Source organism: Physeter macrocephalus, chromosome 14 (assembly GCF_002837175.3).
Source record: "Physeter macrocephalus isolate SW-GA chromosome 14, ASM283717v5, whole genome shotgun sequence".
Classification (NCBI taxonomy): domain Eukaryota; kingdom Metazoa; phylum Chordata; class Mammalia; order Artiodactyla; family Physeteridae; genus Physeter; species Physeter macrocephalus.
In genome coordinates this window covers 70,730,199-70,743,964 of record NC_041227.1, presented here as the reverse complement: position 1 = coordinate 70,743,964, position 13,766 = coordinate 70,730,199, and the positions used below count along the sequence as shown (strand labels likewise).

At 36.6% G+C, this 13,766-nt stretch overlaps 1 protein-coding gene across 1 annotated transcript in view; it reads left to right on the top strand.

Moving 5' to 3' along the window:
* Positions 1-13,766, top strand: part of LOC114483933 (autism susceptibility gene 2 protein-like) — an 833,326-nt gene that overhangs the window by 538,380 nt on the left and 281,180 nt on the right. The gene's annotated exons all lie outside the window — the stretch shown is intronic.

The window sequence follows — 13,766 nt, the reverse complement described above, 5'->3', positions numbered from 1 at the left end:
GATGAGTATAAAAGCTTTTTTCTTATTTTGGAAAAATTATTCTTAATATTACTTTGCTTATATATAAAAAATCTGTAGTATTATTAGCTTACATGAAGAAGATACATACCAGATGTATGTTCAGCTCTCAACTATGACAAAAATGCTCTACTTAGAATGTGTTTCCAATAGTGAGATTATTATGTTATCAAAGTGCAAAATCCACTGATATTATTGCCAAGTCCTCATCAAAAAGTGTCTTCTGTTTCAATTTTCATATCAACAATATCACATGTAATACTTAATTTCAGGTACTAACTTCAGCATTGGTAAGTTTCACACTTCTAAGTGGAAAATAGTATATTCACAACTTTTAGTAGTTCCAGGCCAACATATTCTTTGCACTGTGTTTTATGATCTATGGTGTCATAATAACCTTTACTTAAGTCTGTAATGAAGGTTCAGCATCAGGTAAGTGGAATGGTGATATTTCGACTTTAATCCTCTTCAGCATCTCTTTGAAGTGGGGACGGAGGCAAATCACCTGCAGAGTCAAAGAGCTATTAATGCAATTGAACCATAATGTGAATTCTGGTATAAGAAAACTGAAGGCACTCACCTCTTGAGTTTAACAATCTGGAACTGTTTTCTTACATACTCTCCCTTGCCCCAACGTTACTCTAACTTCAGAATCTTCTTTCATTTAGACTGTATGCTCCTGTAGAGCTTTTAGCTAACTAAGGTAAAATGCTGATCATTGTGTGTGCTAATAAAATAGATGCCCACCTACCTACATGCACGTGCATATGTATGTGTACACACACCCACGTATGTGTACCTTATCCACAGCCAGTATATTTTACTTTCCGTTCTTTTCATTTATCAGTTGTGGTAAGTTAAAGGGTTTTAAGAAGAAACCTTTGTTTTTGATTTAGTTGTATTTGTTTATATCTCCTTGGTTTTGTGTTCCAAAGATGTCTGCTTAGGTCTGTCACTTTTCCAATCCATTTATAAGCTGAAGATTTGAGAAATGAGAACAGCAGCTAAAATCAGTATTTACATAAGCATATTGCAAAGAATTCTTAAAGTAGACAAAATAGAGAAGGTTTGGAACAAACTTTTCACATTTTTGGGAGCTTTGAATAATGTGGGTGTTATATACACAGAGAGACACACATATATATTCATTACATACTCATGCCCAGCTCATATTCTAAATATAAATGGAAGTATAGACTAGTTGGAATCTATTTGCTTTTTTATTTTTTTGGCGAGAGTACCAAAACTTGCTGGAATGTGTAGGATTTTCTTTTTTTTTTTTTTAAACATTGATTCAGTGAACACATTTTCTTTATTTCTTTTACATGTATTTGAAGTTTTATTATATATAGTGTACAATTAAGAATTTAGAGACTGAATGATATGAAGACTGCTGTGTGCCCTTGGGTGAATTATTTGATGTCGCTGAGTCTGTTTCCTCATCTTTATCTACCTAAGAGAGTTGTGATTATTAAATAAGATATTTAAGGCACGCAAAACAGCTCTCATTAATAGGAAATAATATGTATTCTCTTCTGTTATTCCCACTGTAGTGTGTGATGGAATAAACTTGGCCTCATTAAGTGGTTGTGCAATGTTGTGGTGGTAGAGGATTACCACTAGAAATTCATGATAAAAAGCAAATGTTGTAATTTATAACTGTAGGATGGGAATATTTTATTCTCATTACATTCTTCTCATAGCTTTCTCAGGAGCCTAGGATTTTGTGTTTGGTCAGCTGTATATGAGTTTACTCCGTATAGAAACATAAAACAAATATGGAATTCCTTCTCGGTGACCCTCTATGATCATGATGAGGTTGGAATGAAATATTCTATAGGCTGTCCACATATTATGGTTGTTTAATTTGTCTATTAAAGTTATTTGTTGATTTTCTCCCTTAGACCTGAGGCATTTAAAGACTGCTGATAGCTCTCGGGGTTGGGCTGGGAGGTTAAGAAAGACCTGTTCAACATATTCAAGTTTATGAGGTTGTGTCACATGCTTGCTGCTGTCTGTCACTAAAAAGTGGATGCCCTAGCCTACCCGAATGAAGTAACTGAAGGCAGTAGAGTGAGAAGACCAGTAAAAACATCTCATAGTTGCCAGAGGTCTGGTGTGTTATCACAGGAAAGATCCGGACTCACTCTTTACAAGCCCTTGACTCCATAAGCTGGTAGTTGGGAGCTACCATTGGTGTAGCGGTAAGTTACTTGTCAGGCTGAACTTGATCCCTGGTGTTGTTTTATTTAGGTGACAGGTCCTGCCTGCTTCTCTGGATAATCTTCAGCCTTCTTCCAAGTTTGAATTTAAGTGTCTTAGGCCCATAGTCTCAAAGAGCTTGGATCCTGCTTTTGTACACTTCAGTGATACAGAGCTTTTTCTTAATGGTTCTCAACTAATATTTTTCATCCTCCTCATTTGACTCACATCTAGTAATATATACTCTTTATCAAGGAAACCAACCTACTTCTACCTGGTGATTTTTAAAAACTACCACATTATATAATAAAGGGGAATTGTGTAGTGGTACACATCTTAAAATGGGATTTGTGTTATTACTGTTTTCCTGTGCTGTAGAATTACTTAAGAAACAATGTTGATAGTGCTGGTTACAGGCAGTAGGTGCAAAATATTGACCTATGACTTTCCATTCAAAGTTATAAGGTCATAAAGGGATTAAATTCTTTGTCCTAAGCTTTTGACTATATAAACCCTTAAAAAATTTTTTTTCCTCTCGGTTTATAACTCTCAAAACTGATTGGTGGTATTTTGTATAACCATAGTTGCTTCTTCTTAAAATCTCAGAGTGGACTTTATTGTTAGGTAAGAGTCAAATGAGTTTCTTTAAGAAGATCAAACTTTCAAAAAAATGTAATTGTTTATCTAATAGACTGAGCTTTTCTTTAAACAGACACTTTTGACATTTTGTCTTTCAGTAGGTATTAAGCACCTTCTCTGGCAGGCGCTGTTCTAGGTGATGGGTTATAGAAGTAAAAAACTATGGCCCCCTTTTCAGGGAATTTAGTCTTCCCTAAACCCAGATCCTTTCCTTTGTGATGCTTTTAAACATTTTGACACATTGTACTTAAATGAGAGGTTTGGGGCTGTACAGAGACCTAACATTCTTAGACTTTATAATGTTTCCATGGGTTTTAACTTAAAAGTGCAAATATATCAACCTGGCCTTGACTGCAACCCCACCCAAAGTCATCTTACTTCCCACCTGCCAGTACTTGCTAGTGATGCTGTGAGAGGATTTTGTAACTCAAGTATTTATTCCTAACCTTTGAGTGCTTATATTTAAGGTAAATAACACTGAGTATCTTAAAGATGTCACTCAACTAAGACTCCAGCATTTATATTTATTAGTAATTAACTCTGAGTAAATGAATTATTGGCCATTACTTATTTACTGACAAGTTTCCATTTTAATGGAAATTTTTAAAATCTGAATTTCATCATGCATCTCCAGTTATGATAGGGGACTTTTAGACCCAATGGTAAAAACTGAGTTGGAAGACAGCTCACAGATGGAGAATTCAGTTGATTTTAATTGTCAAGTATGTGTTAAATATCTATTCTTAGTTCTCAAGATAAATAAGGTGTAAGCTTGGCCCTCAAGTCTAGGTTATGTAGTTGAATTTGATACAAAGCAACTTGATCAGTCCTATGAGAAATGTAAGGAGAACACTTGGGGGTATATATTAGGGTGAGTTAATTGTAGGAGGCATAAATTGTGCAGAACTGGATGGTTACTTATATTTTCAACAGATAAAAGATGGAACCAAGTTTGAGGCAGGGGGAACAGTAGGGAGAAAAGCACAGGGAAGGAGTTGGGTGGGTAGGAAGGAGACGGTTTATAGGGAGACCTGAGCTTAGCTTAGTGAACTGGTAAAAATGAGTCATCAAACCAAGGATTGATGACTGTGATGCTTCTTTTACTAGGAATAGGAACCCCAGGAAAGAAGAGATTCTATTTTAGAAACATAATGAGTTTGGAAGTTAGCTTACGTAGTTAGAAATTTAATTATCTTCAATGATAGTTTAAAGACGTGGCCAAAATAACAGGAGAACAAAACATTGCCACCCAAATTTAAATTTATAGTAAAACAATAATATCTTGTAAGAACTTCAGTATGTCCTGAAAATTCAGTCCTATGCCTATCACAAAATGTCTGAGATGTCGTTGTTGATGTAATTTCCCTAAGTGACCCCTAACAGTGAATCACCTAAGTACGTTTGAAACAGCCTCAGAGGTTCCCTGTATCCAAAGTGAGCACAACGTCACTAAAATGGTTAATTATGTAATATTTAATATAAGAATTTTACTGAATATTATTTTGATTATAATAATAGAACAAAAACCTTGTAACCTATCAGTCACCTTAAAATCTAGGACATTGCTAATGATTTTGAAGCTGTCTGTGTATTATGCAGAAGCATTTGGGCAAATGAAATCAGTTGTTCTTCCTAATGGTAGTTGCCACAGTTTTGAACTGTAACATTTAAAATACTTCCCTGAACTATATTTGCCTCCTAGAAAGTAACAAAACTAGACTCTACACTTAAGTAGGTGTTTCGTTAAGATTAGGAACCACAGAATTAATCTTATTTACACTGGAGGGTTGATTTATATCTGGACTAAGTATCTGCATTCCGACAGATTCCTCCGTGTAAGTCACCAATAAACTCTAATTTCAAGGGACTTAGACTAAAAATATAATTTTATTTTCCAGTTCTTACCTTTGTAAAGTGTTTTTGATTGGTTGTTAACACTTGGATTTTGGGAATAGGATCTGTGAGCCGTGAGCAACATACCGTGATTAAGTGAACATAACAAGTTGAATCTGGGTGAGCAGGCGTTTACTCATTTGTAGAATCTGTACAGTGGGATGACTCTTGTAGCTCACCCTTTGGAAATTGTCTTCTGTCTCCACACCATTGTTAGCTTCCTCGTGAAGTACAAGAGGATTGAGAAATTTGGTGAATAAAATAAACAGATGTGAAAGGATCAATTGGTGTCTCCAGCTGCCACCAATCCCCCAACACTCTCATTTTCTCAACATTTCTGTGAGGGGATAGGCTAAGTATTTTTAAACATTTTCTGTCTATAGGAATCTTTGTTGTTGGCTGTTGCAAACTCTAATTAGGGAGGTAAGATGAAAACCCAGGGGCTCCTCATGGATATGGGATCTAGCCCTCTGCCTGGTCTCTCTGTCTTCTCCCCCCTCCTCTTTGGCCCCTCAGATCTGGAGAAAGTAAATCATTTTCCAAAACAAGAAATGATTTAAGAAAAAAATGATTTGAGGGAAAAAAAAAAAGATTTTACTAGCCACTGGACTAGATAATTGCTAAAGGGTCTTTGGTTCTAACAGTCCAAGATCCGTGATTCTATCTGCCTCACACCTAAATGTCTGCCACATGGGACTAGCCCTTTTGATAGGCTTTGCTACCTTTTTCCACTGTCCTTTGAGCCACAGGAGTGCAAGGCCATAGTCCCCTTACTGCTTAATGAACACTGCTCTTAGTGTCAGCATTGAAAAGTTTCCAGATTTTGATTGCATGACCAAGTCTGCCTTTCTTTGAAATTAACAATAATGAACAATGTTTTATATTTTCATTATTCAGTTATGTTAGCACATAGAAATAGGCTATAAGCTTATTCTGTCCCATAGCTAGTATATCCCTACTGTCATAGAGATGATGCAGTAAAGGCTTAAGCAAAGTGCATTGATAGACCCAGAGGGAACATACAGGTCACTGTCATGGAACTCAGAAAGTAACTTTATTTATTCCCCTACACTGGCTTTCAGGGCAGTTGTATTATCCTTGTTGGAGATTTCCAAATTACAGAAATGTTGAATTAGTTGGTATGAGCTGTATAAACTGAGCCATGGGCCATGTCAAACCCCAAGGTTTTCTGACTACCCACCCAACCTTTATTTTGATAGATTTAGCTGGTCTGGAGTTTTTTGGACTATCAATCAGAATGTTTCAGATCAAAGGACTCATTCCTTTGCTTAACTGCTTTAAAAAATATTTTTCCTGAAATTGTAAATTAAATGCCTCCCAGTCCATTGCATAAGAAACTTAGAGCTTGGTGAAATACCAAGAGGATCATTTGAAAAGAGGTTAAAAAACACAACTGGGGCTTGTTAAAAAGGAAAAGTGCTACTTTAACTGCAAGTGTCACGTTTTCCTATAGTTAGCTCTAGCAGTAAACAAGAGTTATTGGAGGCTTAGATAGTTTGAGACACTTTACTTTTCTCCCAGTACTTCAGAAGCCAAACATTTAAGACACATTTTGCTTGTGTAAAAACGTTTATCCATTTAAAACACAATGTCATTTTAATCAAAGCACACTCGGGTGACAAGTGGTTTAGGTATAGCTCAGTTAATAAACTGTCGGGTCCTGTACACATATACTTGAAAGGACCAACACAGTTACCCAAGGATTGGCATTATAAATCACTGTTGGGACTTCCCTGGTGGCTCAGTGGTTAAGAATCCGCCTGCCAATGCAGGGGACATGGGTTCAAGCTCTGGTCCGGGAAGATCCCACATGCCGTGGAGCAACTAAGCCCGTGTGCCACAACTACTGAGCCTGCGTTCTAGAGCCCTCAAGCCACAGCTACTGAGCCCATGCGCCACAACTACTGAAGCCTGCGTGCCTAGAGCCCGTGCTCCACAACAAGAGAAGCCACCGCAATGAGAAGCCCGCACACCGCAATGAAGAGTAGCCCCCACGCGCCGCAACTAGAGAAAGCTCGTGTGCAGCAACGAAGACCCAACGCAGCCAAAAACAAATAAATAAATAAATCAAAAACAAATAAATAAATAAATAACAAACCTAATTTGCTTAGCAGGCTAATGAATGATCTCTAGTTTTCTTATAGTAATTAGCTTCACTAACAGTCATGTTAAAGGGACCCACCTTATACTACACTTAATTTCTTTTCTGAAATTTTTGGTATCTGGTTTGCAGGGTACAAACAAAACAAAACAAACAAAAGAGACTATCAGTCTCTATTGATCACTGCCTGGTAATTAATCCAGATTGTAGCTGTTCTGGAGTGGAAGCATTGCCAAAGGTGATGACTGTCTATTAAGGCAAGTAAACTGTAATGTACTCACAGATTTGCAATGGAGTGGTGAAGCCAGATAATTGCAGTGTTTCTTGTCTAAATGTGCTGCTGTGTGTAGTGGCCTCTGATTTTAAGGAGCCGTTAAAAATGCAGCAAGGCATAACAGCTGTGGTTCCTAGTATACTCCAAATATTTCATATATTCATCACATCTCATAAAATCTTGCCGAGACCAACAAATGACTATATGTACAGCTGGAGTGCTCCAGAAGGAAATTGGGGAGAATCTGAATGATGTAGGTAACATTACAGAGACAAATAAGAACTCACTCAAGCCCACCGTGTGCCACATTTCTCGAATAACTCCCGAAAGTTCTCCATGTCCATTTTAGTTTCTAAAGAAAACATTCACGTTTTCCCTTTTGCAAGAGGATCGTGTCAGTAACCTGCCTTTGTGGGAAACAGGCCTGACTTTGCCAAGGTAAATTAGGGCTATATCCTGTGCAGAAAGAATCACGGTAAGTTAGCATCTCCGTCCTAAACACAAAGGAGGCAAGAAATTTGGTTCCCTTAGAATTTATTTAAGACACATGTAGAAAATAACTTTGTAACAGAACTAACTCTGTGCTATGAAAACCTGACTTCTCTGAACAAAAGGAGCATTAATACTAGAACATTCTGAGAAGCAAAGGAAACTAGAAAATTCAATGTGTTCTTTTAATCAAACATTAAATAGTTAAGCATCATGCATGACTGAATGGAAGCTTTAAACTGCATTTGTACAGAGGCATAATATTTTCAAGTTATTTTCATCTATTGCTAAATTGCCAACTTTCAATTTGTTAATTAAAATAGACCTATGATTTTGACTTTATGTAGGCTTAGGGTTACAGAACCTCTGGGTAAGAAGAGACTTCAAAAATCATCCTGTGGTATTGTACAGTATTTGTCTTTCTTTGACTTACCTCACTTAGCATAATGCCTTCAAGGTATATCCATGTTGTTGTGAATGGCAGAAATTCCTTCCTTCTCATGTCTGAATAATACTCCTATATATATATATAAATGGATAAAGAAGATGTGAGATCTATCTATCTATCTCACATCTTCTTTATCCATTTATCCATTGAGAGATACTCGGGTTGTTTCCATATCTTGGCTGCCGCGAATAATGCTGCAGTGAACGTGGGTGTGCCGTTACCCTTTTGAGACATTGATTTCAATTCCTTTGGATATATACCCAGGAGCAGTTTTGCTAGATCATATGGTAGTTCAATTTTTAATTTTTTGAGGAACTCCCATACTGTTTTTCATAATCGCCATACCAGGTTACATTTCTACTAACAGTGTATAAGGGTTCCCTTTTCTCCACGTCCTTGTCAGTATTTATCTCTTGGCTTTTTGATAAAAGCCATCTGAACAGATGTGAAGTGATATCTCGTTTTGATCTGCATTTCCCTGATGATTTGTAATGTTGGGCATCTTTTCATATTCATTTTTCTTTGGAAAAATCTCTATTCAGGTCCTTTGCCCATTTTTAACTAGCTTAGGTATCACTTACATGTTGAATCTTAAAAAACTGAACCTGTGAAAACAGAGTAGAATGGTGGTTACCAGGGGCTGTGGGTGGGGGAATTGGGAAGATGTTAAGGGTAAATACTTGCGACTAGTAGATAAATAAGTTCTATCCTCTGCTTCTTTGTCAAAGATCAGTTGACTATATTTATGTGTGTCTATTTTTGATCTCTCAATTCTATTGCATTAATCTATTTGTCTTTTTTTTTTGCCAATATCACAGAGTCTTGATTATTATAAATAAGTAGATACTTATTTATAATAAGTCTTGAAATTGTGTTTTGTCACTCCTTCAACATTGAATTGGCTATTCTGGGTCTTCTGCCTCTTCATATAAACTTTTTTAAAAAAATTTTATCAATTTATTTATTCATTCATTCATTTCTTTATTTATTGATTTATTTATTTTTGGCTGCATTGGGTCTCTGTTGGTGCGCGCGGTCTTTCTTTAGTTGCATTGAGCGGCAGCTGCTCTTCATAGAGGTGTGTGGGCTCCTCATTGTGGCAGCTTCTCTTGTTGCGGAGCACGGGCTCAAGGCACGTGGGCTTCAGTAGTTGTGGCACGCAGGCTCGGTAGTTGTGGCACATCGGCTCTAGAGTGCAGTCTCAGTAGTTGTGGTGCACGGGCTTTGTTGCTCCGCGGCATGTGGGATCTTCCCGGACCAGGGCTCGAACCCGTGTCCCCTGCATTGGCAGGTGGATTCTTAACCACTGCGCCACCAGGGAAGCCCCATATAAACTTTAGAATCAGTTTGTTGATATCCAGAAAATGTCCTGCTGGGATTTTGATTAGAATTGTGTTGAATCTATAGATCAGGTTGGGAAGAAATGACATCTTGACAATACTGAGTTTTCCTATTCATGAACATGAAATATCTCTGCATTTATTTAGTACTTCTTTGATATCTTTCATCAGTTTTATAGTTTTCATGATATAAATCTTGAGCATATTATGTTAGATTCATAACTAAATATTTCACTTTGGGGGTGCTTATATAAATGATAATGTGTTTTTAATTTCAAATTCCACTTGTTCATTACTGGTATATAGGAATGTAATTGAATTTTGTAATATTAATCTTGTATACTGCAACCTTATTCTTTTCACTTATTAGTTCTAGGAGGATTTTTTAATATTCCTTTTAGATTTTTCTACATAGATGATTATTTCATTTATGAACAAAGACAGTTGTATTTCTTCCTTCCCAGTCTGTTTACCTTTTATTTCCTTTTGCTGTCTTATTGTATTAGCTAGGACTTCTAATATGATGATGAAAAGGAGTGGTGAGAGGGAACGTCTTTGCCTAGTTCCTGATCTTATAGCAAAACTTTGCATTTCTTACCAGTATGTATGATGTTAGCTGTAGGTTTTTTGTAGATATTCTTTATCAAGGTGAGGAAGTTCCCTTTTATTCTCCCAGTATGCTGAAGGCTTTTTATCATGAATGGGCTATGCCACCAGGGAAGCCCTTAATTCAATATCTTTAATCAGGCCTCTTCAGATTATTTATTTCTTCTTGAGTTTTGACAGAAGTGTCTTTCAAGGAATTGGTCCACTTCATCTAGGTTATCATTTGTGGCATGGAATTCTTTTTTTGTGTGTGTGTGTGTGTGTGTGTGTTACGCGGGCCTCTCACTGCTGTGGCCTCTCCCGTTGTGGAGCACAGGCTCCGGACACACAGGCTCAGCGGCCATAGCTCACGGGCCCAGCCGCTCCGTGGCACGTGAGATCTTCCCGGACCGGGGCACGAACCCGCGTCCCCTGCATTGGCAGGCGGACTGTCAACCACTGCGCCACCAGGGAAGCCCTGGAATTCTTCATTGTATTCATTTATTATTTTCTTAATGTCCATGGGATCTGTAGTGATGTCCCCGCTTTCATTCTATTATTAATATATTGTGTCTTCTCTTTTTTTTCCTTAGCCTGGGTAGAGGCTTATTGATATTATTGACCTTTTCAGAGAAAAAGCTTTTGGCTTTATTGATCTTCTGTATTGAGTTTCTGTTTTTAATTTCATTGATTTCTACTCTAATTTTTTTTTTTTTTTGCGGTACGTGGGCCTCTCACTGTTGTGGCGTTTCCCGTTGCGGAGCACAGGCTCCGGATGCACAGGCTCCGCGGCCATGGCCCACGGGCCCAGCCACTCCATGGCATGTGGGATCTTCCTGGACCAGGGCACGAACCCGTGTCCCCTGCATCGGCAGGCGGACTCTCAACCACTGCACCACCAGGGAAGCGCTTTACTCTAATTTTTATAATTTTTTTTCTTCTGCTTGGGATTTAATTTGCTCTTATCTAGTTTTCTTATGTAGAAGCATTGATGACTGATTTTAGAATGATCTTTTCTAATATATGCATTCAATAGTATAAATTTTCTTTAAGGACTGCTTTCACTGTATTTCACAAATTTGGATGTTATATTTTTATTTTCACTTAGTTAAAAATATTTTATTTATCTTCACATTTCTTCTTTGACCTATATGTTATTTATAAGTGTAGTATTTACTGGGAAGGTTTTTACTTTTCAGAAGTACCACTTTCAACACCCTCACCCCTGACCAACCTAGAAGCATTTGATTTGTAATAAGCTTCTCAAGACATTTTTGAGGAGTCATCCCAACACATGTTCATAGACTTTAGTTGTACATATGCATAATGTAATTTGAGAGACCTCAGCAGTTGTAATTACCAGCTGATTTAATTATAAGCACATTTGTTTTAGGAAATTTTTATCTGTATCTTATCTTTTCTTGCTATAATATCACTTGTCCAAGATTCATATTTATCTAAATCTTATGTTTAATTTTACTTGATCATTTTTCTGCCACATAGTTACTTTGTCATACTTATGTGAAGATCGTCATTAAGTTTTGTGTAGGATGTGTTTATATTTGGGGAAAGCAGGAAGAAGACTGCATTGGTTCTTGATAGAATTACTTTTATGGGTCCACGTACTCCTCTATTTGAGAAAATTACCCAGTGAGTTTTATTTATAATACATTACATTTTTGTGAACAGAATCTGTATTTCAAATTCTATCAATTTCTATATACATAAGATTTCTTTAGGCAATAGATAGCTTGTTTAATGTTTTTAGTCCTGATTCCAGTCATCAGGCTAATTTTATTACATTTTAACTCCTCTTCCCATCATTCAGCAATAGTCTCGTTCTTGGTTCATTTACTCTTTTGAAGGAATGGAATTATTTATGTATTTTTCCTTTTCTCCTATTTTCTGCTCTCCAACCCCCAGCCACATTTCATCCTATAACATGATAAAATTGCAAAATGTGAGCCTGAATAGTAAAGGACTGCTTCACTGATTGCTAAACATTTAATATAGTGCTTTTAAACTTATTCCAGGTCATTGTGCTGTCAATTAGTTTGATTACAAGCATTTAAGCTGTCACATATAAAGCCTTCTGTTTCTTAGGGTTTCAGTTTCAAATTATGAAAAATGAGTGCTCTGTACTTCTCTCTGGACAGAGATCACTTTTAATATTTTGGAAGAAACCTATGCCTTTTAGAAAGATCACTCACAGTTTCAGAGCCTGGAATAATCTGATATGCAGTTTTGGACCAGTGATTCAATTTTATTAAAAAATTTAAGAGTGTGCATTTGAACATATGTGTAAGTAGGTGACTATCAAAACCACCTCTTTATTTTCATTTTTGTATATAGTCCACATTTGCAAATCATTAGAACTTTGGAATCTAAACATCATTGGGTGACTGGTATTTTGTCTCAGAGAGTGGAAGAATTTCAGAGAATTAAACAAAAGGTTCTAATGTGGCACCCTCAACACAAGGAAGTAGTTGAAGGGTGTTTGTAGATAGAAAATAAAATCCGAAGATATTAAAGTTTTGTGCAGTTGATTAGTTTGTTGAAAGGTGGTTTTCAAAGCAAAGGTAAAATCATGACTCTCATATATTATAAAATGTACATGTTTCAAAGATTTTATTTAATTAATAATGATGAAATTAGGCAGATATTATAACTCTCCCAATTCAAAGGAGAATCCAAAGAACAGACACAATTATAGATGAGGAATATTGAATGAATATGAAAATGGAAGCAGACATGGCTTTGAGGGAAGTCAGCTGTGCCTCAACATGACAAGACAGAATTTGCTTGATTATAGATAATCATTATTTTGCATTGCTGTTACATATCTAGAATTTATAGAGTTGGAAGTTAGCTCTCATGAAATGAGAAAAACATAATGCTGAAGAGTTCACCATAAGCAATGCATAGTGTTCCTTTGAAGCATAGATCTTCCCCTATTTGATAAAAAATAGTCTCAAAGGAAGGTTGGTTTCCTTAGATTTGGTGTGATTATTTACATAGGTGCAGCAAGAGTACCTATGTAAATAAACATTTTAAAGTTTGCTTTTGTTGGAAGGTTTTATATGACTCTCCTACAGCACAAGTCTCTGGTATTTGCTGTCTTTAGGCTGGAAACGCAAACCCAGGAAACTCCACTACCTGCAGTACCTGTATATTTGGGTGAATTTCTCTCTTCTCAAAGTTCCCTAAATATCCCAAAGTGGCCTGCCTGGAAGTCACCTTCTTTCCTAGTTGTAAGACTGGACCCTATAAGCCAGGTACCAGGCTAGTTATTCTAGGAGTGTCTTTTAAGTAATGGCTCTGTAAGGTCAACCTTGATTCTTTAAAAGTGTCCAACTATATCTGATTAAATAAGCATTACCCTCAAATATGGCATTCCAGACAAGACCTTGGAATTTTTCCAGGTATATCCTGGTAAACAGGAAGACCAATTCTTATTGAACCTTTGCAAATAATTCTTTCCATGAAAAGTAAGAAGACTTAGAATTTCTGAATTCTGGGAGGTGAATGAGAATAAGATACCATTTAAAAATATTTTAGTTTCTAAAGCAGAATCTACTAAATTGTTATGGATTGTAAGTAAATTAAGACAAAAGAGAAAGCAGTTCCTTATGTAAACAGAAAATAGGACATTAAAACAGTATCAGTGTTATTTCAAACAAAAAACCCACTGGTGAACCCTCATCACTTCATTCAGTCCTGTATAATTCATTCTTGCTCCACTGGATCTTGGGTTAT